Source organism: Drosophila miranda, chromosome 4, assembly GCF_003369915.1.
Source record: "Drosophila miranda strain MSH22 chromosome 4, D.miranda_PacBio2.1, whole genome shotgun sequence".
NCBI classification, from domain to species: Eukaryota; Metazoa; Arthropoda; class Insecta; order Diptera; family Drosophilidae; genus Drosophila; species Drosophila miranda.
The window spans coordinates 26,177,214-26,201,446 of NC_046677.1; the positions used below are offsets into that span (position 1 = coordinate 26,177,214).

Sequence of the window (24,233 nt, forward strand, 5' to 3'; positions counted from 1 at the left end):
TGTGTTTTTTTTTTTATTTTCCAGCGGCCATCTGTTTAGCATTTAAAGTGATTTTCATTTGGATTTTGCCTTAATGCTATTATGTCGTGCCGCCCCCTCCCCCCCTCTTGCTTAGTCTTCTCTTTCGCCATTCTTTTGGCTCTCAATTATTTAGCCATTGACAATTAGAGACTTTCGCAGATGCTGCCGCCTCTAATGCGATTTGGCCTCATTATTCCGTGCAAATGTTCGTTTTGCGTCGATTTTCCAAGAGAATTACATTTGATTCATTGAGTTCTTTGGCGGAGGGCCCTGGCCCCGTGGAAGGGACTCTCCTTCGAGGAATACTCGATAATGGATATTGGGGAGCTACAACTTGAAGGTAAATCGAATGAATTCGTTCCAATTGATGCCATCTCTTTAGTTCTTCCTTGCCATAACAGTTTCAGTTTCCCCAAAGACCTGTCACCATTCACTTTGATCTTTTCCGAAGGGGCTGTGTTTGCCGCCTGGATGCAGAGCATTTAACAAAGGCGGGAGCCCAACGGGGAGGACAGAGGCTCTGTCCCCCTGGACACGCCGAAGGACAGATGAGACGCGAACGCCTCGATGTGATGTCCCAAAGTCAACTGTTTGATCTAGGCCTCTCGGCCTGTGCCCCGAGCGCATTGTCAGCCCAGAGACTAATTAGCGCTCATGCTGTGTGCCCTTCCCATAAGGGGATCCCGAATGCACATGCGTTTAATTAGTCGACAATCTGCTCAACTGTCATCTGAGAGAATTTCAGATGCGGCAACGTTTTTGATCGACTGCACAAAAGTTGTGTCTCATAACATTTTATTTGATTTTATTGCATATTCTTTGGAGGGGCACCATTCGCCTTTCAAAGGCTATAAGGCTTTGAACTACGACGTACCTCTTCCTGAAACAATATTTCAAAGTTTTGTTCAATTTTCTGGGCAATTTCAGTCTTTTTAGATTCCAAATATGATAAAAATTAGCAGAAAACTTGTTGGTCTGATCTCTAAATGCTCATTTGCTGCAATCTTCCTCAAAGTGCGTACCATCATAGCCACCTAGGCTACCTTATACCGAGAGCGCAAGAACAGAGAGCCGATCTCGAGAGCGCGAGACCCGCCCGAGGCCCAAGAGAGGGCCCTAATTATTCAGTTGTAGGCCGTCGTCAATCAGTCGTCTCATCAGTTGTCAGTCGATTAGCTTTTATCATTCCAGATCACCCCAGAACTATTGTAAATCTCCCTTAAAACATTGTCAGAGAGAACTGCCATTCCTTCAGGTATGAACCACCCCAATAGCTGCTCATTTTTCCCATTTTCTAGCCACCTGCTGGGGTTTTGCCTACGCGTTAAAGCCGACACTTGAAATGGATTTGTCACGGCCCTAACACAATCAGGCAAAAACGAAGCTCTGGGGTACAGAACGTGCGGAACAAGGGCCGAAGATAGGTCGGAATATTTGCCAATTAAAAGGGAAAATAACTTGAGGCATTCGGTAATCAGCATTTCAGTAAATCGTAAAGAATATACCAAATATCTGAATAATCTTTGTAGGTATGGTATCGACTTGGAGGTATTATTATGGTTTTGTGGTAATCGTCTGCATTGCCAGTCTTCTGCCGCTCCTATGCTGGGCCGATCGGCACTGTCCGCCCTGGCCAAGATGTACCTACCTCAAGCTGTGCTGCCAGCGAACCCATAAGGAGGGGAGTACGCAGCTGGTTTGGTTTGAAGAGGAGGAATACGATCCCGAAACAGAGCTCAAATACACCCAAAGAAGATAAAAGCTGAAATAGAACGAGTGTGTGGAAGGGGGTTTGGGGCCTAGAACCCGGGACTTTGAGGCGTCAGAAGTCTTGTTTTTTCAGCACGGTTCGGGAACTGGAACAAACCGATTCCCGAAAGCCGTTCCGCACTCTTCAAAACTTTGGTGTAGCCTCTGGGGTAATACGAGTGGAATACAATGATTACCGGCTGGAAGTGCTTGTTGCTCGCCCTATTGGTGGGGATGGCCCTGCTCGCCACCCCCTCGCAGGCAGCTATGGACGAGTACATACCGCAGCTGTGTCTGCCCTGGCCCAAATGTCACAGGGTCAAGAAATGCTGCCAGCGCTCGGACTCGGAGACCGTGGAAGCAAATCTGTAAGAGTCTAACGAATAAAAGACTTGCCTGAAACGAGGTCCTTGGGAGACGAAGACAGGTGCCAGCTGCCGACGATGACTCCTGTCTGGGAGCTCTAGAACAGTGTGTGCTGGCGGCCCTGTGTTAATTGTGCCGCATGGAGTTGCATGTGGCAGCCTGTCAGAATGGCAGCTAATTTTTGCTAGCTGTCGACGTTGCTCTTCATATAAATCTTTCAAAGTCAACAGCATTGCACCCACGTGCCACATCAATTCGCATTCTTGTCTGTCGCAGGCAGGCACGCACTCTCCCATCTCCCATCTCCCATAGACGTATCCATCATTCTGCAATCGTCAGTGGTGTCGCCGTCGCCGCATGCAACGTCGCTTATCGCTCAGCTCTGTAATGATGGCAGCAGACCCCAAAAGAGACCCCCCCCAGCCTTCATGTACCAGCCATCCATCTGCACGAACTGCTGTTGTACATTTTTCATAACGAAATTCATGTTATTCATGTGGCAGCGACAAGTCTTCGGGCCAGAGACAGTCGGGGGCACAGTGGTTGGGGATGGGTGGTTTCTGGATGGAAAAAGGGGAATCTGTAGACCCTACAGCACTCGCTAAGCACTCCCCTACTACCTCTTGTGGCTCCACTGTTCGTCGTCATAAAAATTGTCTCATTAATCATCACACGACACGCCGAAGCCCGCGTAGGGGTTCGTGTTGTTCCCCTGCTCCCAGACCAGGGCTATTTCTGTGCTGTTTGCAGGAAACATGGATTTAGTGTGAAAATCCAGCCAGCAATTAAATTGGCTCCCCCTCTGAAGCAGCATCGATGCAGTCCCCCCCAGTCCCAGCCCTCAACGAACAAGTGCAGGGAGCATAAATCAAAGGAACGCTTCGCCCCGCCCCCCAAAAAAGGCATTGGGAAATGGGAGTCCAGGGCCGTGGCATTTTAAATTGTCTGCGCCATATTTAAAATAGCAACTAATTAATTTATTTTTTCACGCCAAGGCTGGGAAGTGCGCATTAATAAACAATTAAGTCGTTTTAATTGCAGTTTGCCTTGTGGATTATAAATTGGCCCCCCCCTACACGGCAGCCAGGGGCCGGGCTGGGGCCGTGCTCCTCCGACTCGGAGCCAACTAAAATTCGTTTATTATTGATCAGTTTCGGCCATAAGCTGCTTAACGTGGCCTCGTGATGTTGCTCCTGGCAGGCACTTGGAAAACGTGGCTGCTCTTTTGGCTAAGCCGAAAAGCTCTCACATGGCGGATGGTGGGTTCAAGGACTTGGTGATTAAATTTCTGATGCATTGATAATGGAAAGTCGTGGCAACAGCTTGTAAAAATATCTGAGAATTCTCTACATCTACTCTTTGTCGAAATTTGTGTCTCTTCAAATATCAAAGTCTACTATGAAGTGGAATTTTCCACTCGTTGTGAGGCCTGTCCCTGGAGTGGTTCCTGGAAATATCATCCGCCGTTTACATACCTTTCTAGAGTTGAGTTTCGCTTATAGTTCGCTGAAGGAGATCTGCAAGTGGAGGGGAGAATAAGGCTCATTTTAATAAAATAATTAATTCAGGGGAAAACTCGCGCTCAATCTTGACGGAGGCTGACACTCCAGAAACCCCCGGCTGGCATCTTGGCCTGAATGATGTGTATCAAGGACGAGGGGGGGGTGCGTGGGAGCAAAACTACCAACTGTGTCAGCACAAAATGAAAGAACGAAAGAACAGGACTCAATGCAGTGTCTGGCAAGAAATGGATGGGGGAAAAAAAGAGGAACAAGGCCGAGAGGAAAACAAAATGGGAATGGAAATGCGAATGCGAATGCGAATGACTATAGACATTGAACACGAAAAGGGAAACTGGAGCGAAGACATTAGCCTGGAATGACGGCAACAAGAAACGAGATAGACACTTGGCTTATATCCTGCCTGCCACATGCCGCAGCCGGTTGTCGGTTGTGCAACCGAAAGGCGTCGAAAGTGCGTGCGTGCAACAAATTGAGGCAAGCTCGGCGAACAAATGCCAATTGACAGACAGATGTTCGAATGCTTTCAATGGAAATTGCGGCATAGAAATTCAGGGATTTCCAAACAATTCCACAAAATCGAACCAAACATAATGGAAGTTCCATGAAGTAGAAACATCGATAGTTGAAGGATTTTCCAGCAATTTGGTAAATATTTTAGGCAGTGGAATGAAAGGTTTTAGCATAAATTTCCACAAAGTACACAGTATTCGAGAGTGGCATCATTTCAGGCCGGCACGCAATGCATTCAGCCTTAGCCCGTGCCGGAGCCCGTGCCGGAGACCAAGCCCGTGCCGGAGTCTTCGCTAGCAATCTGTAACATGTTGCCCGTTTGAGTTGTTCTATTGAAAAGCGTTTTTCTGGCGCAAGGACAGATGGCCTGCTCTGGGCTTGGCCTACATCCCTACATATTCATCACTCACTCACTTAGTCAGCGTGCTGCCTCAGAGGCTGAATATTGCCAGCCAAAGACGTTGCTCCTTCCTCCTCCTCCTCCTCGTCGTCGTCCTCCTCCTCTTCTTGTTGGGCAAATACAGCCGCCATCTGGCAGAGGGCTTTTATTTCACAGAGTCCTAAGTGCAGAAGAGTGGCGAGGAGCCCTGCCTTTCATGCCTTTGCTTTAGTTTAAATATTTATGTAAGCGCGGGCATTTTATGAGAAATGTTTCGCAATTGCTACCAAAGGCGGCTCTCAAGTATTTTGCTTTTATTATTATTGAAATCCCGTGGCCAGGACCAGGACCAGGACCCAAACCCGTATCGCCCAAAGCGAGTCCCACCATTTATGGGATTGCAATGCAACGGCGACCCGATTTGAGGCAATGCAAATTGATTGGGGAAACGGCCAGGCCACCTTTGTTCAATTAAATCATTGTGGCTGTCAGTCCCCCCATCCCCAATCGAATTCCAAACCATTTATAGCCACTGCCACTCTTTCAAAAGATAAAATCAAGACCAAACAAATCAAATCAAATGCAGACACAAAAAGATACAGATACACAATGGAAACTACAACGTGTAACAGCAGACAAGAAAACTAAATTAATAGAAAACAATAACCATTCCCTTTATTATTATTACTGCAGTGAGACCTCGAAGTGGGTCTCTAGAATCGAATTTGTTTGTTTTTTTTTTTGCACTGCCCTCACAAGGGGTACTCTTCTTTGGGGTAGCGAGTGGAAGAGGGCTAGCCCATAACCAAGCCTCCCTATAGACCCTGGATGCTCTCTTTAGCCCTCGATATGCCGTATATCTGTGTGTAATCCACAAAGATCGGTGGAAACACATCAAGTACTACCATGTACGGGTAACTACAGAGTATCCCAAGTTTCGGCCTCAAAGGCTACCCTTTTCTTCCCCTTGTTTTCTGTTGTTCTGCTGCTCTGCTGGTAAATGCCCAAGTTTTGTCGGTGTCGGTGGGTGGCTGTCTGTGCATGTGATTTACACAGCGGCATGTTAGTAAAATACAAATCATGTTGAACGCATTCGGCCTTGCCACACAAACACACTTTACCCCCCAGGGGGGAGGGGGTGGGGGCTGAGGTTTGTCCTGGCAAATGGTAGAGTGTTTCTCGTTTTTTATAAACTCCCTGCCCGGCGACCAAGATATCAGGCCCGTCTAAAAAGAGAGACCAAAAACCTGCAAAACTGGGGGATAAAAGTCTCCGAAGGAAAACTTTGGCCAGGTGTGTGTGCCGGTGTGTGTGCCGGTGTGTGTGTGTATCTGTGTGTTTTTGTGGCATTACGTGCATTGCATGTCGAATGTTGGTAACAAAGTCTAAAAAAAAACAAGCAACATCTAGCTGCGGCAACTTTATCTAAAGTACAACACCCCCTCCCCCCCCTCCAGCCCCATCCCCATCGGGCTCTTTGGTAACAGTAGCCCCCAAAGCAGTTTCATGTTTAAATACCCTGCCCCAGAGGGTGTTATGGTTTTTGGGGGAGGGGAGGGGAGGGAGGAAGGGTACTCCCTGCCAAAGAAGGAAGGGTACTCCCTGGGTGGCTTCATCCTTTTTTTTGTTGTTCTCCCGCCCAGTGGGTGGGCTCTTTATCATTTCTTGTTGTTTTGGCCAAGAATTCACCTGCTTTAAGCCGAAAACGAAACTGTTGTTGTCCGTCGCCCCCCCCACCCCATCATCTCATGTTGGTATTTTTCTCTGTCGAGTTTTTATTTACTTTACCACCCCCCACCCCCACCCCACCGTTCGTGTCGTGTTCGGGGCTCCAATGATTTTTAATGCGATTTAAAAAAAATACAAAAATAAAGTTAAAAAAAACAGTGCCCCCTGGCCCCCCCCTCAAAAGTATCGATGTAGTGTGTGGAGCCATTTGAGCGGCTTTGGCCTGACAGGGCAACCTTTTTTAAGTGGCTGCCGGCCCATGGAAGTGGCTCGTATTCGGTTTCGGATTCGGAATCAGGGGGGGGGTTGCTCCTGAGATAATGTTCTCCATGTGGGCATGTGGGAGTGGCAGGAGAGTGACTTTATTTAATGCCATTAACGCAAATTGAAAGTTTTACGCTTTTAAGCCCCTCCTGGGCCTCCTGGGCCTCGTGGCCCTCGTAGGGGGGACGTTGCATGCGCAATTGAGTTTTTTGGGTCTCTGATTCGTAATGCCTTCTTTATGACATTTCATCGGATAGAAATTGCCAAGGCTGGGCGACAGAGAATTTCTTTATATAAAGGATATTCCGTAGAGCCATTCATTGGGTTGTATAATTCACTTTCGCCCACTCATTATCCCGCCCCTGAGTGCCGCACGGAATAAGCCAAATCCCTTTCATAAGCCAGAGACATCTGCAGTGGGCCAAAAATAGAAAAAATAGAAAAAAACTAGCTCGCAGTGCTCAGTGCTCAGCCCCCCCCCATTCAGAATTTCTACAGCCACTCGGTGGGTGACAGACGCCAAGGACGCGGCTGGGGCTTTATTGCCAACACTTTGTCGCCGCCACGAAACGCCACGCACGCGACAGTGGAAACCCATTACAACTACTTAGGGCATGTAAATAACCCAGAAATAAGCCAAGGCGAGTGATGAGCAGGTAACCAGCGCCAGTCCCCCACCACGGCCCCCATCCTGTGGGGCATTAACATAATCGTTATGGTTATGCGCGACGTGTGCATAATGGCCAAAGGAGGAGACACAGACACAGACAGGGACAGGGACAGGGGATAAAGGATAAGGAATAAACTATGTTAAGTGCGCCGACATTGTGATATATAGTTGGCTCTATGCTCCACCCTTTGGAGGGCAGCAGCAGCTAGTGCTGCTTTTTTGAAGGTATTCGCTTGATGGGTTCATATTTTCCCGCGTTTTTACACTGAGAAAACTTTACAGTCTCTTGTTTATCGGGTTTGTTATGTGCATATCCTTCGATTGGCGTTCCTCGTTGCCTTCGAAGCTCCCCCTTCGAGCCTTTCTGCTATCCCCTTTGGACACTTGTGTGGCTCTTTCTCTAATGCTTACTTTCCTTTTGTTTCTAGTTGGCTTGGGGCACGCGCGTGTGGGGCTTTAAAGTTCCCGCAGCCGCAGCCGCAGCCGCAGCCGCATCCGAATCCCGTGGAGCATGGCCAGGTGTGCATACCAAGTAGTCGCCACGTGAGGCATGTGGCACACTTTTTGGGTGGCAAAGCATTAGCAAAACACGGCCACATGTAGGCATACAATAAATTATCCTAGCCAGATCCAGACGAACCTTGGATACAGTTTAAGAGCTTTAGAGCTTAGCCCATAAGATGCTTAAGATTCCAAGCGCATGACTTATGAAATACAAATTAAAATTCCAATTGCAAAACGCAATAATAAAAACACTTTTAAGTGCCGTTGCTCGGCCAAAAGGTGGCACAGGTCAGGGCAGGCACAGTGGAGCAGGAGCCTCACTTTTAACCAAAAAACTCATGAAAACTGAGGACTATCGATGGAGGGAGAGAGAGAAAAAGAGAGAGAGAGAGATGGTTTATTCTCTTTGAGTCTATTTCCGATATAACTCAACCCAAGTGCTAAGCCACCCTGTGAAAGGGAGAGGCTGTAGGGCCAGCCTTGGGAAGATTATTCTATATTATTCTGCAGACAAACGGATAGTCCAAGGTACATACTCTATCGAGTGGCTCTATCGCCTCAACTATTGACTCAGTGATGATGATGATTTATACGATATTTTTATGACCAATGACCCCTTTGAGTGGCTGGTCTAAAAAATGTCTTAAATATAAGTACTTTAAAGCACAGAAAATTATTAATTTAGTAGAAGGAAATAGAGCAAATTTGGAGCCACTTGCAACCACTGTGCGGCAGACAAAAATAGCCGCCACCCCAAACTGGGAGTCGCCACCAAGTACATATATGTTTGGGCGTGTCACCTGCCACTCACCGACACACCCGTGCACTTGCAGAAGATTATTAAAAATTTGGCCCGAGAGGCATCTATCAGTTATGAGACCCCACCCGTCGACACTACGCGACTCATTTCAATGAGCTCTGGAGCTGACTTTCGGCTGCGGTGCCTCGCCTCCTCTCTCTCCCTCTCTCTCTCTCTCTCTCTCTGTCTGTCTGGGAGCGCCACATCTTGTAATTGGCATTCCGCACACTGACCGAAATGAAAATGCTACGTGCTTTCATTTCACGTTACGACAGTCGGGAGTCGGGAGTCGAGAGCAGAACGCTCCATTGACCACCGATGGGAAAAGCAGGCAGAAGTTTTTGCCCTAAAGATTCCGTTGTCCTACCATCGTGGGACCCAAAAACGCAGCTTATTTGCCCTGCTTGGAGTCCCTCTTTTCATTCGTTTTAATTTTTTACGTTGCGGGCTTACCGAGAGGGAGAGAGAAAGAGATTCGGTGATTCTTAAAGTCAATCACATTACACGAGGACATCAAACATCAAACATTCGACAAAGGCTCTCGAGAGCGACCCCCTCATGACCCCAAGATGATGGCAAATATTTACTTGGCCCGTATATCCCGTACACCGTATCCCCTATATGTGGCTCTCGGGCCTAAAGGGCTGCGGTTTGAGGGCCCACGAAAATCGATCCGCATATCGAACACCTTCTGGCATCACTCCCATCAACTCTTTGGACTTTGGACTCCTTCACGTGCATATTCCATATACGAATATAAAAGAAGAAAGAAATTCATTTAATTCTGGTTTTTTTTCCACCTCTTGGTGGGGGGGGGGGGAGGTGTTTCTGCCACTGACAGTTGTCAACCTCATGCGTCTTTCAATTGTTTGTGCGGGGATTTTATTTTATTTCCTGATGGGGTTTTCCAGCCAGCTGCTGTGATAACCGATTGAATGGCACATCAATCGAATGTTTGTTTTAGTTTTTTATCTACTTGTTCCCCCAAGTTTCTTTAAAGCAAAGCCCTGGCAGCTCCTCGTGAACTCTGGCCTTAGGCAAACAATGATTTATGTCCCGTATAATCCCCGGTTTCTACTCGCAATTTATAAGCACCCAAAATACTTGTAAATTTGTGTGGGATTCGCGGCGTAAATGTATGCTGCCACTCAGTTCTTGGCCATCAAATTTATGAGCACTCGTCACACTAGCTCATAAAAAGCGCCTTCCATAAAGGGGGGAATTTTAAAACGCAGCCCGGCAGCCCCACAGCCCGACAAGGCTGGCAACACTCTGCATGTGAAAGGGGGCTTTGCGGTGGCTGGGGCAGGCCCGAAGCCACCAAGATGAGATTTATGTACTCTAAAGCTTAGACCGGGCTCTGGTCTGGCCTGTATTCCGTGGTAAACAGGCAGTCCCCCGGCCCTTTGCCAGGGGTCGTGGCAGTCGAGGACTTGTCGCTATTTATTCTACTAAAAACGCAATAATATATCATCTACAGTTTATCATTGCTATGACGCCAGACTGAAATTATTATCCAGCGAATTTATTGCCTTACAATAAACGTAAAGTGCATGTGTGTGTGTGTGTGTGTGTGTGTGTGTGTGTGTGTGGGTGGAAGAGAGTATCACTTTTCTCTGTGTTTGTGTGTGTGTGTGGCATCACTCTTGCTGTGCTTGTGTGCGTAAAGCGCTTGGCACAACTCCAGAAAACGTAAACTGTTTTGACGAGGCCTCAAACGCACACACACAGCGAAAAAAAAGGACATATTTCGACTAGCAGATACCCTGGGAACTATCTTACTGCCGCAGATGCATCGATTCCCGGTCAAGAGCTACCCCTCTTACCCTATACAGAGGAGCCTGGCAGACATTTGCTGGCATGTTTGCTCACCCGTCCCTCAGCCGTGGCAGGCCTCAGTCGGTTCTGCAGTCAGGGCTTATATATTCATGGCAATCTCGAGAGCTGTCACAGAGGACTCGCGCATATTTTTTACTATTAGCCAAAAGCAGAAGCACAAATTTTTGTCAGCCAAAATCAAATTGCTCGTCCTGTCAACTTTTTCGCTGTACATTTTTTGCGCAGCGAGACAAATAACACAAGTTTTGCTAAATTTTCAGCTGCTGTTGGCCCCCAGCCCCCAGCCTCCATTATGTTTTTACCCTTTTTACACACACACACACACACACACACACACCCATCATGTTCCGTCAGATACTAGTTTCCATCTGGCAACTGTTTGTCGAAATTGCCACACATTTTGTGTATAAATGACAAATGCCTTTGATGGCATAAAATATGACTTTGAAAATTGTTTTGTAGCAAATAAAAATGGGCGTTGGCATGACTATTCCCTCTCTGGCCCTGGCCCTGAGTAGAGTCTAGGAATTGAGTGTGAATCGAGCCCTGGCTAATGGCAAGTGATTTATTTTGATATTCATGCAGGCATTTGATCGATTAGGGCTCTTCTATGGAGAGTTATCATGGGTTTGGTTACACGAAAACAAGGCAACTTTAAGACTAAAGTCTGGGGCAACTTTTGAAATAAATGAATTGCCTTTTTCGGCGCCATATTGGCGGCCCTTAAACTTTATCCAAAGGGTTGATGGGGGAGACTAATGGCTAAAAGATGTGTATACCAATCAGCTTTTCAGCGCCAGTCGCCACTTGACATTGATTTCGATTTCGCCCCCCCCCCCCTTCCACACATGAGCTCCAATTAGCTGGCAATTGACTTGTCAAAACATCAATTATAACTGACATTCGTCGAATGTTTCTCGGTTTCTTGGCAACCCCCCACCACACCCAACCCAAGCCCCCGCACACGTGCGCGGCGCCATTTGCATTTACAAGTCGAAATGTGAGTTTCTTGTTTTGTGGGAGCCCCAAAGCCCCCACCCCCACCCACTCTCCCTTTTTGCATAAACATGGCCAATAAATGGGCGCGTTAAATATTTAATTGGCATAATGCTAATCATTCAATGGCTGGCAAAATTCATTAGCAGCCTCCACATCTGTCCGGAAACCTCAAGGCCCCCCCAACACCAAAAAACCAACCCAAAAAAAAAAGAAGGCAACTACAAAACCCTCGCCACAAAGAGCCACGTGCGTCTGCAACGCCCCGCCCTGCCCCTTCTACACTGGTAGAAGCAAACATTACACAATTTTGATTGTATTTCCGTTCCGTGTACGCAGAGGGGCGGGGCAGGAAGGCAGGAAAAACAGGGGAGCGGTGACGGCAACCGGAAGTTTCGCTTATTTCCGTTTGTTTACCTGTACGCTGTGCCTTGATTAAATGTCAGGTTACCCCCAGGTTTTGGGGTTTGGTGGCCAGAGGGGCCACCGTCAGAGTGGGGTTCGGAGTGGCAGAGATGGCTCTGGCTTTTGCGGTGCCCCGAGCTCAGACACAGCTGCCAGTTGAATATTTTCTGTGGCTGCTTCTCTTCTCGTATTGCCAACAATTTTCACCTCGCCTTGCTGGGGGTTTATTTTTGGAACTGCTAATGCGCATACGTCAGCGTAATCGTATTAACAAGGAAAGCATTCTAATGATGCCCAACACTAAATGTCTCTTAGCCGGGCACAGCAACACGACAAGGCACATAATTTAGGGTTTTTACGAAGCATCTGGGAGCTAGCATCTGGGAATCAGTCGGCTTAAAAGCGGCTTAGTGCGGTTTCTTTCGAGTGGGGGAATATCGCGAAAGATTTAGATGAATCCAAGACAGAGAATTGGGTGTTTTCTATCAGCTTTTATTGCTTTATTTTCGTATATTTTAGGGGTAAGGCCTGATATCTGAGTTGGTACCATTCATTGGCATAGTTTTTGATCGAAGCTTTAAATCGAGGGAGAGCAAGTTCTTGGAGGCCTTCAACTAGGGTGCGAAGAGATCCAATTACTGGGAGTACATCTACGGGGATTCCATGACTCTGGGCGCCTATCTGCCCATTGTCGCGGTGGTCAGCCTCTGCAATAACTTCAGGGGCACACAGGAAGCCGTAGGTTAGATTATTCTAAGGACTGGTCTGAAAACTTGTGAAATAAGGTCTTTTGTGGCTCTAATGCGACTGTAAGCCTTCCTTCATGCCGATCATTAGAAGGGCAGCCATGATAATGCTCCTCGCCATAAAATACGAATTTTCTGCAACACAGGGTATCTTGTATCACGGACGTCTCAAAACCATTCGAAAATAGTTTAGAAAAATTAAATAAATAATAATAAAAAATAATAAATAAATATAAAATAAAATAATCCATCCAGATCTAATAAATAAAGATACAAAAATAAAAAATAAATAATGATAATACTAATAATAATAATAAATAAATAAAAATCAATAAATAATAATAATAAATAAATAATAATAATAATAAATATATCAAATGTGTAGTCAATTATATGTTGTAGAATAATTTCAAAAAATTCGATCCAAAAAATTAAAATCTTTTATTTTATTTATCAATTACCATAAATAATAGATTAGCATTTGCTTATCACCTTCGAGATATTATCGTTTCGAATCGGTTATAAACTTAACACAGAAAAATATAACCTGTTTTCTCCCAGAAGAAAGAACTTCAAAGACCTTTCCGGCTCTATATACCCCTTTATACCCCATGAGCACAATGCATTGTGCAATGGCGAGCTGTCTGCTGGTCGCCACCTGATCATTGTCATGACAGACGAAAGCCGAAAGGCGTACAAATGCTTTAAGTGTCGCGGTCGCCTTAAATTACATGGCACCAGACACGGACACGGCCATGGATACGGACACGGATACGGACACGGAGTCGGACTCGTGCTCGACCAGACCGCGACTGCAGCTAATTAATTGCCCGCAATTTGCGCGGACTTGCGCGGGAAAGTATGCTATGGGAAATGGAAATTTGCTCCGCCATTTTGTAGGTCAACAAAAATGGCGTTCAATTGTTGTTGCTGCTGTCTGCCCGGGTGTCTGCCGGCACATGCTTTGGCATAATTTATGTTCGTACATACAACAACGCCCTTATTTACTTATTTTCTTACATTATTTTTGGGGTTTTTTTTTGGGTTTTTAGGCTGCCACGAAAAAAAAGACTAAAATGTATGCAACATTTGCATAATTGTTAAACAAACAGTTGCACAAATGCGAGTGTGTATGTAAATACTTTTGGGCATTAGCCAAATTGAGAAATGAGGCACAAATTGAGGGCTTTTGGCAGTTACAGGTTTATTGCGGGGGGGCCCAAAAGGGAGTTGTGGAATATCTGTAGAGATTTAAGGAATATTTGGGATTTAAACTTAATTTTTATTTAAACAAGAAAGAGGGACCACCTTTAATTTCCAAAAACCCATTTCAATCTTTTGGTTGCTCGCATTTTCCTCTCGCCTTATTAAATTACTGATACAATCTATTAAATATTTAACTTATCGCAGCTCTAAATCAATAAGAATATATATTAGCAGCGCTTTGTACACACGCACAGCTGCACGCACACTCGTGGATATAAAAACCCATTCAAGCGTTTCATAATGATATGAGAAAAAGAGAGCTTCGAGAGATGGGAAAAAATAGCTAGCCCAACACATTGCCTCAACTCATTTTCGCATAAAAGGACGCCAATGTGTCGGGGCTGGCAAAAGGCCAAAAATGGCGCAGATACAGACTCGAGCGGGCTAAGCCGTACGGGGACGCTCTATCTCTCTCTCTCTCTCTCTGGGTCTCTCCTATATAGAATATAGAGCCATTGGTACATGGCAAACAATAAATGTACGAGTATGCTGCCAGCACAAGAGACCAACTAAATTATCAGTAATATTGGAGCCCAAGGATAACGGGCGAGAGGGTGTACATGCATGTGTGGGTGGGTGTAAAGGGCGTGGCAAATAAACACATCAGCTAAAATGCTTTTTACTTAAATTAACACAACACCGAGCAGCTTGGCTCGGTTTTTGGACTAAGCGGTCGGCACCCAACTAACGGCAAGTCATTAACTTTCATGTGTGGCTCGTACGCTGCATATTGCCGGCGAGATACATTGAAAAACTCCCACCGAGGGAAAATCAATGAAGATACAAGTCAATGAAAATTGTACGGAATAGAACGATAGTGGGATGCTCTTGCGGGAGGAGAATAAAGCAGTATTCTAGAGGAGATTATATCCTATATAATACTTAGGGGCTACAACTTATTAAGGGTTCAAATAATGCAATATTCGCCACTGATTCTTTGGGAAAAGTTTACTTCTAAAATGTGCCTTTATTGCTTTGGAAAATATGAAATTTCGATGCTCGAGGCTCTACTTTATTCACCGTTGTATAAATGTATATATTATTGATAAACGTTTTTAGTTGTCTTTAAATAAGCCATTCAGACCTGCTCCTCCCCCCCTCCACGAATGAGACACAGATTCGGCCAAGAACTTGTTTGGTTATGCAGGCGCCCATCAATAATTGAGTTTGGCGTAATTTTTTGATGGCAGAACGCACACATGGAATTACGTAATGGTATCGTAATACCCAACTCGCTAGGGTATAGGGTAGCAGGCCACCAGCTCCATCTGCGCCCCAATCCTTCCTTTTGCTTTTGCTTTTGCTTTCGCAGGCTCTTTGCTTCTATGGCATACTTAAGCAATCGAGGCAAATGTTTTATCGTCACTTTGCCACACACACACACACATACATCCATGTACATGCTCACACTGTGCCACTATATACATGTGTGCGGCATACAAAATGGCGCCAGTTGCCTTGTGCCTTTGGGCTCTGCATCTCTCGCTTCGCCTCAATCTCAATCGTCAGAAATGTCTATCAACGCACGAATGGGTGGAGGGAGGAGGCAGTGGGAGTGGCAGGGCAGGGATTGCCTCTGAGGGTGCCAAGACAAGCGCAAAAACTAAACAGAAATGCCAAATACTTATTGTTCACAGAACGAAATGTTTAATAACGGTTCCAAGTTCTCTCAGGCTTTCTCCTGTCTCTCCGGGCATTACGCATACGACACGTTGTGCCATTGTAAATTTAATAAAGCTGCAAGAGGGCAAGAGGTGTGTGGAGGGTGGCGGGAGGGGGGTAGAAATCAAGAAGCCAGCAATTATTTGGTTACGCAATTACCACAGCAACACAACCAGTCGGGTTCAATAGGCTTAAATAATTTCCAGCCCCCTCCCCCCCCCCACACACAAAGATCCCCAAACAAATAAATTCAATGGCAAAAGAGGCAAAAACTTTCCGGCCCGAAAACACAAACACAAATAGTGAAAGTTTACAGAATGATACTGAAGCCGGGCATGACTGATGGAGTGGGGGGGCGCTGGGACTGGCGCTGGGGCTGGCGCTGGGGCTGGGGCTTCGAGTCAAAGCAACAAAAGCCGTCTTCTAAATTGCCACAAAATTTATGATTATTGTTTTATATAAACAGCAAATGCGCGAAAATAAAGCTGGTTGAAAGGGCACGCGGTTCTAGTTGGGGTTTGGGGGGGAATGTGGTTGCTGGTAGCTCTTATGGCGATACTCAGACGAAGAGCGGAATAAATAAATGAGTTTGTCTACACCACTTCAAAGAGCAACAAAATCGAACTGTTTGTTCAATGGCCGCAAAAATGTTTGCCAGCTCCAGCTCCGAAAATATTGGGAATTTTCATTGAAAAAGCGTACTCGAATTTAAATCATTTTATTTTTCGGCGGTTTGCCCGTTTCGATGGGAAATGCTTTCGGAAACTAAACAAAATTCCAAATAAAATTATTTTTGGAATATATCCACATTTATTCGAGTATATTTATTGTTTATTCACTTGTCACCAGATGATTTATATCACTCACATCCACATTTATGTCTCGCTGGGCAGGGGATTAAGCGCGGCCAGGACACGGCCATGGCCTTGCAACTCAATCATAAACACTTGAAAGGAATTTATATTTATTGCAGATCAGCGGAACACCAATATGTCCATCAAAACGAGGTTGCAGGCGCCATAAATAAAAAATGGACTGCATTTCACATTAAATCAATTCGCGTTGACTTGCAGGCCACAAAAAGCAGCACAAAGTCCCATCCATCAAACGTAAGACAAAAACAAAAACTGCACACACACAATGTGGGTGGCGGGGGGGGACTGTAGAGGGGTTTATGCATTTAATTAAAACGGTCTGGCCCCAGACAATATTCGTCAAAGTGATTGGCCTCGAAAGCGGCTTAGGGAACTTAAGTAAATTAAATGTTATGCCAGCGGATGGGTTGAACGGGGCGGGAGTGGGAGAGTGGTTGAGCCACACAAACCGAATCGCAATAAATACCAACACCCAGCAGCCAGCTAGTCGAGGGTGTGCCTGGCGAAATTTGCATATTTGAAATTACTAGTGGGGTTTTCTCTTGGCAGCGATTGGGGGTTTGGGGTTGACAATGGCGATGCCAAGACAACTCCAATTTATTTGCAATTTGTTGGAAATTTATATCAAACGGTAGTCACCCCAGAGAGGCTCTATCTCCCACGCACACGCACACACACACACACACACACATAATTGCACTCGTAAAATGGCAAAAGCCTAGGCTGGTCTTTGCCTCGATATTTATGTTAGGCAACGGATACCCATTGGTGGAGAGGGTATGCCGGAAGAGGCATGCAAAATGAATAGAATTTTCAACGAGTTTTGTAAAGGATATATCTACTGCATCTTTGGACCCCTTGCCACTGGAGATATGGCATCCCTTAGGTCGATCATTTGCTGGGCCCCAGGAAGTACATGCCATCCCACAGACATGGCTGGCTGGCAGACAAACAAACAAATTATGTGCTCATTTGAATACACATTCTAATGCGAATCACGTTGACAAAAATTCATTGATGCGTGCAGGATACGCACACACACACACACACACACACACACACGGAGGATATGCGGATGAGGATACCTTGACTTTCGAACCGTGCGGCATCCAATCAGCCGTGGCAGTCAGGGCAATGGCAAATTGTCTCCACCTCGGACGCTGACAAGGACATATTTATAAAGCGCTCATTTCGAGCTAAACATGTAGTTGGGGCGCCTCAATACCCAGTTAATCTATCAGGACATGGTGCAATGTGTAGAAAATTAAATGTGCTACGGCTCCGTCTCCGTCGCCAGTGCTTGCCTCTCAGGACGTGTGGTGGTGTCCTGGTTGTGCGATGTAAATGCAAACTAAATATGTACCAACGTCAGAGCCATACGCATTAAGTCGATTGCTTCAAGGACTTTCTCGCGCGCACACACATTCCATGGTGCTTTGTCATTCACACCCTGTTACCCAGTCCCTCGGAGCTTCATTCCTCATTGTCTGGCCGGGTCTCCTAGCCCGCCATCCTTTGCTGCTCCCTCAAGTGTAAATGAGTGGCTCCAGCAGCCGCCAGGCGATGAGATGAGACTCCAGCATCCTCGAGTTTGGTGCGGCGGGGATCTCCACCTGGCTATGCATGTGCGGAGCAGGCTTTTTAATAAGCAATTTACTTTTAGCTTAACAACGCGGCGGCCTCCCACTCGTCCTCCTCCTAAGCGGCGGCTTACAATTCACTTGCAATGATTCGCCCCCCACTCTCCCTCCACGGCTCGGCTCCGCGTGTTTGCCAACGATAATTAATTTTTTGGCCTACCCCAAGCAAGAAGCTAAGACCATGAGTTTGTCCCCGCATTAAAAGGAAATTAAAATGTTGCCATTCGCCCGCCCCCCAACCGCACTCGAAGCCTGGCGACAGGCACATGTAATGAGACTCTCTTTGGAGACAACCCTCGAGTTCGAGGTGAGATGAGGGCATGGCCTCGAAAGGTGGGCACATCTAGGGATCAGAGGTAGCCCCCCGTATAAATCAGTTTCCAAGAAGCAGGCTCGAGAGTTGTGTCTTTGACAGAGTTACAGAGAACTCTTTGCCTATCCAACCCATTCTTTAATTCTTTCTTTGTCTTTGCCTTCAATGGGTCCTCATGCTTAATCAAGTCAATCTGCTGCTGGACTTAAAACCAGTGCATCCAATTGAAAAACAGGCTTTTGGTTGGAGGAAAACCACCTGAAAAATGCCCATTTTCCAGACGAAAAGCACTTGGGTGGCGTCCTTCGGCACTTGTCAGAGGCGTTTATAAAAACAGTGCTTTATAGTCATACAGCCACAAATGGCTGGCATTAACATGGTGCAATGGTGGGATGGCGGGGGGTGGGGGGGGGAGCATTTCAAGCCTACTCGTAAATCAATTTCGTTTTTATTGCGAATGCCGTTTGTCTGGGCCGCTTGTACGAGTACACGGCCATTGCCAGAGCGATTTTTGTGGCCATTTTTATGTCGTTCAGTTAATAAACCCCTCACCCCTCACCATCACCCCCGAGGGGAGAGGAAACCAAACAAACAGCCGAAAAACTCTCGGTTTTTACTTTTGGACCCGCAGGCGCATAAATATTGTTTTTAAACCTCCATGAAATATGGCATACGATTTTGACGAATCGGCCATGCCCACATATGGCATATAATATTTGTAAATAAATAAATAAAAGTTAATAATGAATAAATAAAGCCATGTCAGCCCGATGCCGCAAAAAGCACAAAGGTAAAAACAATTTAAACGAAAATTGAAAACTTACTTCAAAGCCGTGCCGTTGCCGTTGCTTTTGATTTGCATATTTAATTTGATTTGCATACAAAAACGTACAAAACAAGCCACGAAATGCTGGCCAAATGTACCTTAACCTTTGACTTTGGATCGGGCATAGAGGTGGTGGGGGGGGGAGGGTCTTAAAGTCAGTGAACCACAAAAAAAAGGGGCCAAAACCCGGACTGGATTTCGCTGATTGCTCTGTCTCAAATTATCTTTAAAAGGAACTTCCCATCGATTGCCATCTGCTGGAGGGTATCCGCCATTCGTTGCCCCGCAGGATCGTATCTTAAAGCTGAAAGACATACCTTTTTATCGTTTTAATCATCCACGGCTTAAATGTCCGCCAGAAACCTGTAAAAAAAAAACCAGAACGAAGACCATGAAATGAAAAACTCCAAAAAGGGTTTCGCATATTAGAAATGTATAAAACTTTTTGTTCCATTTTGTTTTGTTCCTTGTGTTTTTTTGTTGTATTTTTAATATAAAATGGCTTTAGGTGGGACGAAGGGAATATGTAAATATGTGCTGGATGCTTTTGGTGCCTTCACAGCAGCATGCTCGGAATTTAAATTTTCAGCTAAGCCTCGAAAAATGTGCCTCGCTGGACTCGAGACTCGAGGCTGACCCTTTTATGCGGGGTAGCACTGCTGAAGGGGGGGTATGCTGTGGTCAGGGAGGGGCTTGTGACGGCATTTCCGAGGGCATAAAAGATTCGATATGGCCTTGTCGTACTCCAGTCTCACTTTTCAAAAGATTCTATGAGATATTTCGTGGCCAGGGGGTATCTGATAGTCCGAATATCATGCCTCCCTGTCTGTGATGCATCTTTGGTGACAGAGGGACAAAGGACTCCTCGACTGGGATAACAATAAAATTAAATATTCCATCTAATGGCGTCGTAGTATTCCGAAGGCGTCGTCCCAAGGTCCTCCCAAAACTTGATGCATTCCTTCAGGGACAAGGGCGTAGCTATCGCCTAGATACCCGACACTTTCACGAGCTCTGTTTGGTGATTAAATTCAACTCTTTCACTGCTCCCCGAACGCCTATGTCCAGCATTCATATTCATATTCATGGCCATGAACATGATGTCCTCTCAGCCCTCAGCCGTTTCGAAACAAAGGTTAAATTGCATTCGCATTATTACAATTCTGATTGTCGGTTTATAGGCCCGGGGGCCCCTTCGGATAAAACCGAAAACCAGCCACGTCCCTGTCCTCGCCAGAAGCGGGCAAATAAAACAGATTTTATTGACGGTCCTTGGCAGCCCTTTTTTTTCTCGTATTCTAAATTTTGCCTTTTTTTTGGGTGGGGGCGGGGCCACACAAAGACTTATCTACTTTGGGTGCCATTTGGTGTTTCATATAAATTAAGCAGATAATATAAATTAGATGGGATCGAGTGTGCTCAGATCTGGGTCCAGCCACTCTCCCTCTCTCTGTCTTTAAAGCAAAGAAGCGACCCTTGAGGGGACTCCAAAATCGATGACACAAATAATGCCTCAATTAAGCTGGGGAAAATCGTTTCTGCCGAGCCAGCAGCGGATGCCGGAGTGAAGCATAATGAAAAACAAGCAGCCATATTCCCGATGCTTCAATTCCTGGCCCATCAATAGATATTTAATACTCGACAGAATTTTTTGTTTGCCCTTCGACCCGCCCCTTCCCCAACCGCTGTAACCGCAGCCCAGCGTTGGCAAACAGAGGCTAAACTTTTTCCTTCCCTCGTCCTGCGTCCGTCGTCCTGCGTGGTAGGTCGTAATGAGTGCTGCTCTGTCGGGGGAGTGATGAGGTCTTGAAGGCTCAACATTTGTTTATGCAATATTTTCGTGTATATTTTTCAGCTTTTATACACTTTGTTGATGGTTTTTTTTAGCACCCTATGAAAGGACTTTTGGGGGTAGGTCGGCGAAATAATCAAAAATACATGCATAAAGGTTTCAAAAGACTTTCAGTCACATTCAGGCTGTAAAACTATGCCCAAAAAACCCATTTATTTATTCCAAAAAGACTTTGCTTCAAAGATTTGATCTTATTCTTAGAAATGCACCCAAAAGTTCGTCGAATAAAGAGCTGTCGAGCTGGGAATATACCCAGAAATGCCCTTCAAGGAGTATCCCTCAGTCGATACCTTCAAGGCCTCGCGAATACCCCAAGCAGGGGCAAAGTTTTAAAGGCGTCCGCGCCCTTGCCGCATCGCGGCAGGGAGGGCAGGGTTGCCTGGCTCCTGCTTCCTGGTTGAGTGGGCTCCACCCACACGCACACCCCAAACCAGAGGGCAGGCATAATTGCGCCTCGTCTGAGGCAGGGAAAATGAAAATATTTGAAGCTGCGAACTTCTCAAGTGTAAAAAATTTAATTTCGAAATGTAGGTTTAACGAACGGAAATTGCTTTCGCTCTCCGCTGAAAATGGAGTAAGCCCTTGCCGCCGTTGTCCTGGTTCTTTGAAAACAAAAAAAAAACGAGGAAGCGGCTAAAAAATGTATCTCATTTGGGTTTTCATTTTGCAATTTGTTTTTGCCAACTTTCTGATTGCGATTGCGGCGCCCAACAGGAAGCGAATGGAATTATTTAATGTTTTACATAGCACTCGGCCGCCTCCCTGCCCTGCCCTGCTCTGGTCCGCGGCTCCGTTGGCAGACTGGCCGAGTAATTGCAATTGATTCGCCACCGAGCACTTTGCACGCCAATTTGCAACCGGTCACGGTCAGTTTGAGCCGGAATGTGGTCAAGGTTCGTGGAAGGGAGCCAAAGCGTTCCGAGAAGTCTGGCACTAGGAGGAGGCTTTGATCTTGAACCAAATTAGCACCTCAGCAAATTTCAGGGAATACTTTCTATTTAATTCTCTTGAAATTTGAATCTATGTCGGACAATAAGACACTTCAATTCTTAATTTCAGAGAAGGAATACGTTCTACTCTAAGGAATATTCGATGAAAGTATTCGAAGGATGACGCAGACGATTGATTTCTCAAGAAGCTTCCCTGGAAAATGGCGACTCCTAAGCCAAGCAGCCCTCGGTAAGCCATCCTCAAGGTTAAGCCATGAACTTTATGGACACTTTTGACTTATTAACCAGCCCCACCGCCCCACCGCCCCACCGCCTCACCGCCGCGTGGTGTCAAAGTCAGAGTGCAGTTTTTGCTAAAATTTTGGATAAATGCAGAAAGGTTAGACCGGGGCCAGGACTCTCAGAACTTTGGCTTACCAAAATGGCTCGCACAAGTGTGCCACATAAAACACACGCCCCAACACGCCATTGAGTATGGAAAAGTTTTGGTAGAGAGCCCCTGCCAAAGAGAACTTTTCGGCAAATATGTGGCAAAAGCCTTTGCTTTTTTTCGAAATAGAGCAAAACCAAAGCTCGATAATCTCCCCGGCCAGTGTATAGAAACATTAATAACATTAGCTGGGGTCCCTGGCCCCCGAAACACAACCGAAACAAATGCAAAACAAACTAATCAAACTTTTGGGTGGACAAGCATCCTGCAGGATAACCGAAAACACACAAAATAAATTGCTTTATTTTCTAATTCTCGTAGAAAGCATTTGCTCTCCAAACGTGTGCGGGGGAGAGGGGAAAAATCGAAAATCAATTTCTGTTAATGTATCTGTTGGTGGCACTAGCGGCCCACTTTCATGCGTTTCCTGGCCTGGTCCTAGCATATTTTTGCATAAAGTTTATGCAAACATTTTGTACTCGAAACCCGCATAAATTATGGCACACCCCATCCCTGCCCCCCCCTGCCTGTGGCTCCGGTTCGGTGCCCTAATAAACCCTATCTGGAGGATGTCTGAGGCTGGCCGAGCAAGTGGCTTGGTTGCCGCTGCCATGCCAGCTCTGCTTATTTTGCATGTCATTTGCGTCTGAGCACTCTCCGGCACTCTCCGGCACTCTCCGGCACAGATATATTGTATGTGGCCCCCGGACGGGGGACGGTGGCTAACTTTCACAGTTTGTTTCCATTCTGTGGGCGGCAAATAAATCTTTCGTATTTATAGTTGCGACGCAATTTCACCAAAAAAAAAAACACACACCTAAGCAAAGATTTACTGCAAACTCTCCGAATACTCCAAGACGGTGCCAGTTAGTTGTGAAAATATCTAAAAATAAACCTCTTATAATCGTTCCAATAGAGAGGGGCGAACCACAACCCAGACGGGTCTATATATGGTATGGGTCTATCAGTTGTTCCTCTAGAAATCTATATTTTCTACTGCATACCATTCAAGGCACAGTCTTGTAGAAACCAATCTGTTTTTAAGAAAAATATACAGAAAATGTAGCACTTTGGAGGCCCTACCTCTAACCCTTTCAGGAGCAAAAATTCATGAATTTATTTCCCCAAAAATACTAGACCATACAGAACGTAGATTCCTTGGAATCCGAGCTTCTTCCATTAGATACGAGAAATAATTCATCGATTCCAAAGAACTGCAATTGTTTTTTCGGGTAACTGGCAGCATTTTGGGCCTGCTTTCCACTAAAGTAAGTCCGTGTTGCCTTTCTTTTGTTGCTACAAATTTTTGCTATTGTTTACTTGGTTCAGAGTGCGTCGTTCCAGTCGTCTGAGCGAGCTCTCATGGCTGCTTCCGTTTCCGGCTTTGTTTTCGTTTCGTTTCGTTTCGTTTCGCCTGCTCACGCACCAGGTTTCCGCTGCAGAACGACCTCCCTGCACCTTGGGGCTAGCCAGTCAGTTCTCCACATTTGGTGTTTATTTTATTGTACACTTGCTGCCGGCATCTCCGCCGAGCCGTGAACGGTGTGGCGTGTCATCATCGGCATCATCAGGCTCAGAATCACCATCATCATTGCCATCGCCAGTGCCATTCGCCCCATCATTGGCCTGGCCATATGGGAGGTGCCCATAGGCACGAAATGGAAAGGAGCAGGAAGAGGAGGTGGAGGTGGTGGAGGAGCCCCTGGTGCTGATGTCTGATGTGCAGGTTGTTATTGTCTTCTGGTTGCTTTTTAACGTGTCTCTTTCGTGTTATTTACTTAACAATTTACTGAATAATTTAAACACCTTTTTGCGCCCAGCAATGGTGCAAAAGCAGTGGCAAAAGGGTATATTGGGCTGAGCGGCATCGGTTAATAGGCATAAATTTTGACATTTGGTAAGGAAATTATTGGCTAGTAA

At 45.9% G+C, this 24,233-nt stretch overlaps 1 protein-coding gene across 2 annotated transcripts in view; it reads right to left on the reverse strand.

Annotated features, from left to right (window-relative positions):
• Positions 1 to 24,233, reverse strand: part of LOC108162532 — a 42,658-nt gene that overhangs the window by 15,678 nt on the left and 2,747 nt on the right. The window contains exons 2-3 of one of the 2 annotated variants that reach the window (XM_033394091.1): positions 19,399 to 19,444; positions 3,612 to 3,653 (exon numbers count right to left, since the gene is read on the reverse strand). The gene's annotated coding sequence lies outside the window, so the exon portion shown is untranslated. The remainder of the gene's footprint in view (positions 1 to 3,611; positions 3,654 to 19,398; positions 19,445 to 24,233) is intronic. The other variant, XM_033394092.1, reaches the window with a different exon arrangement.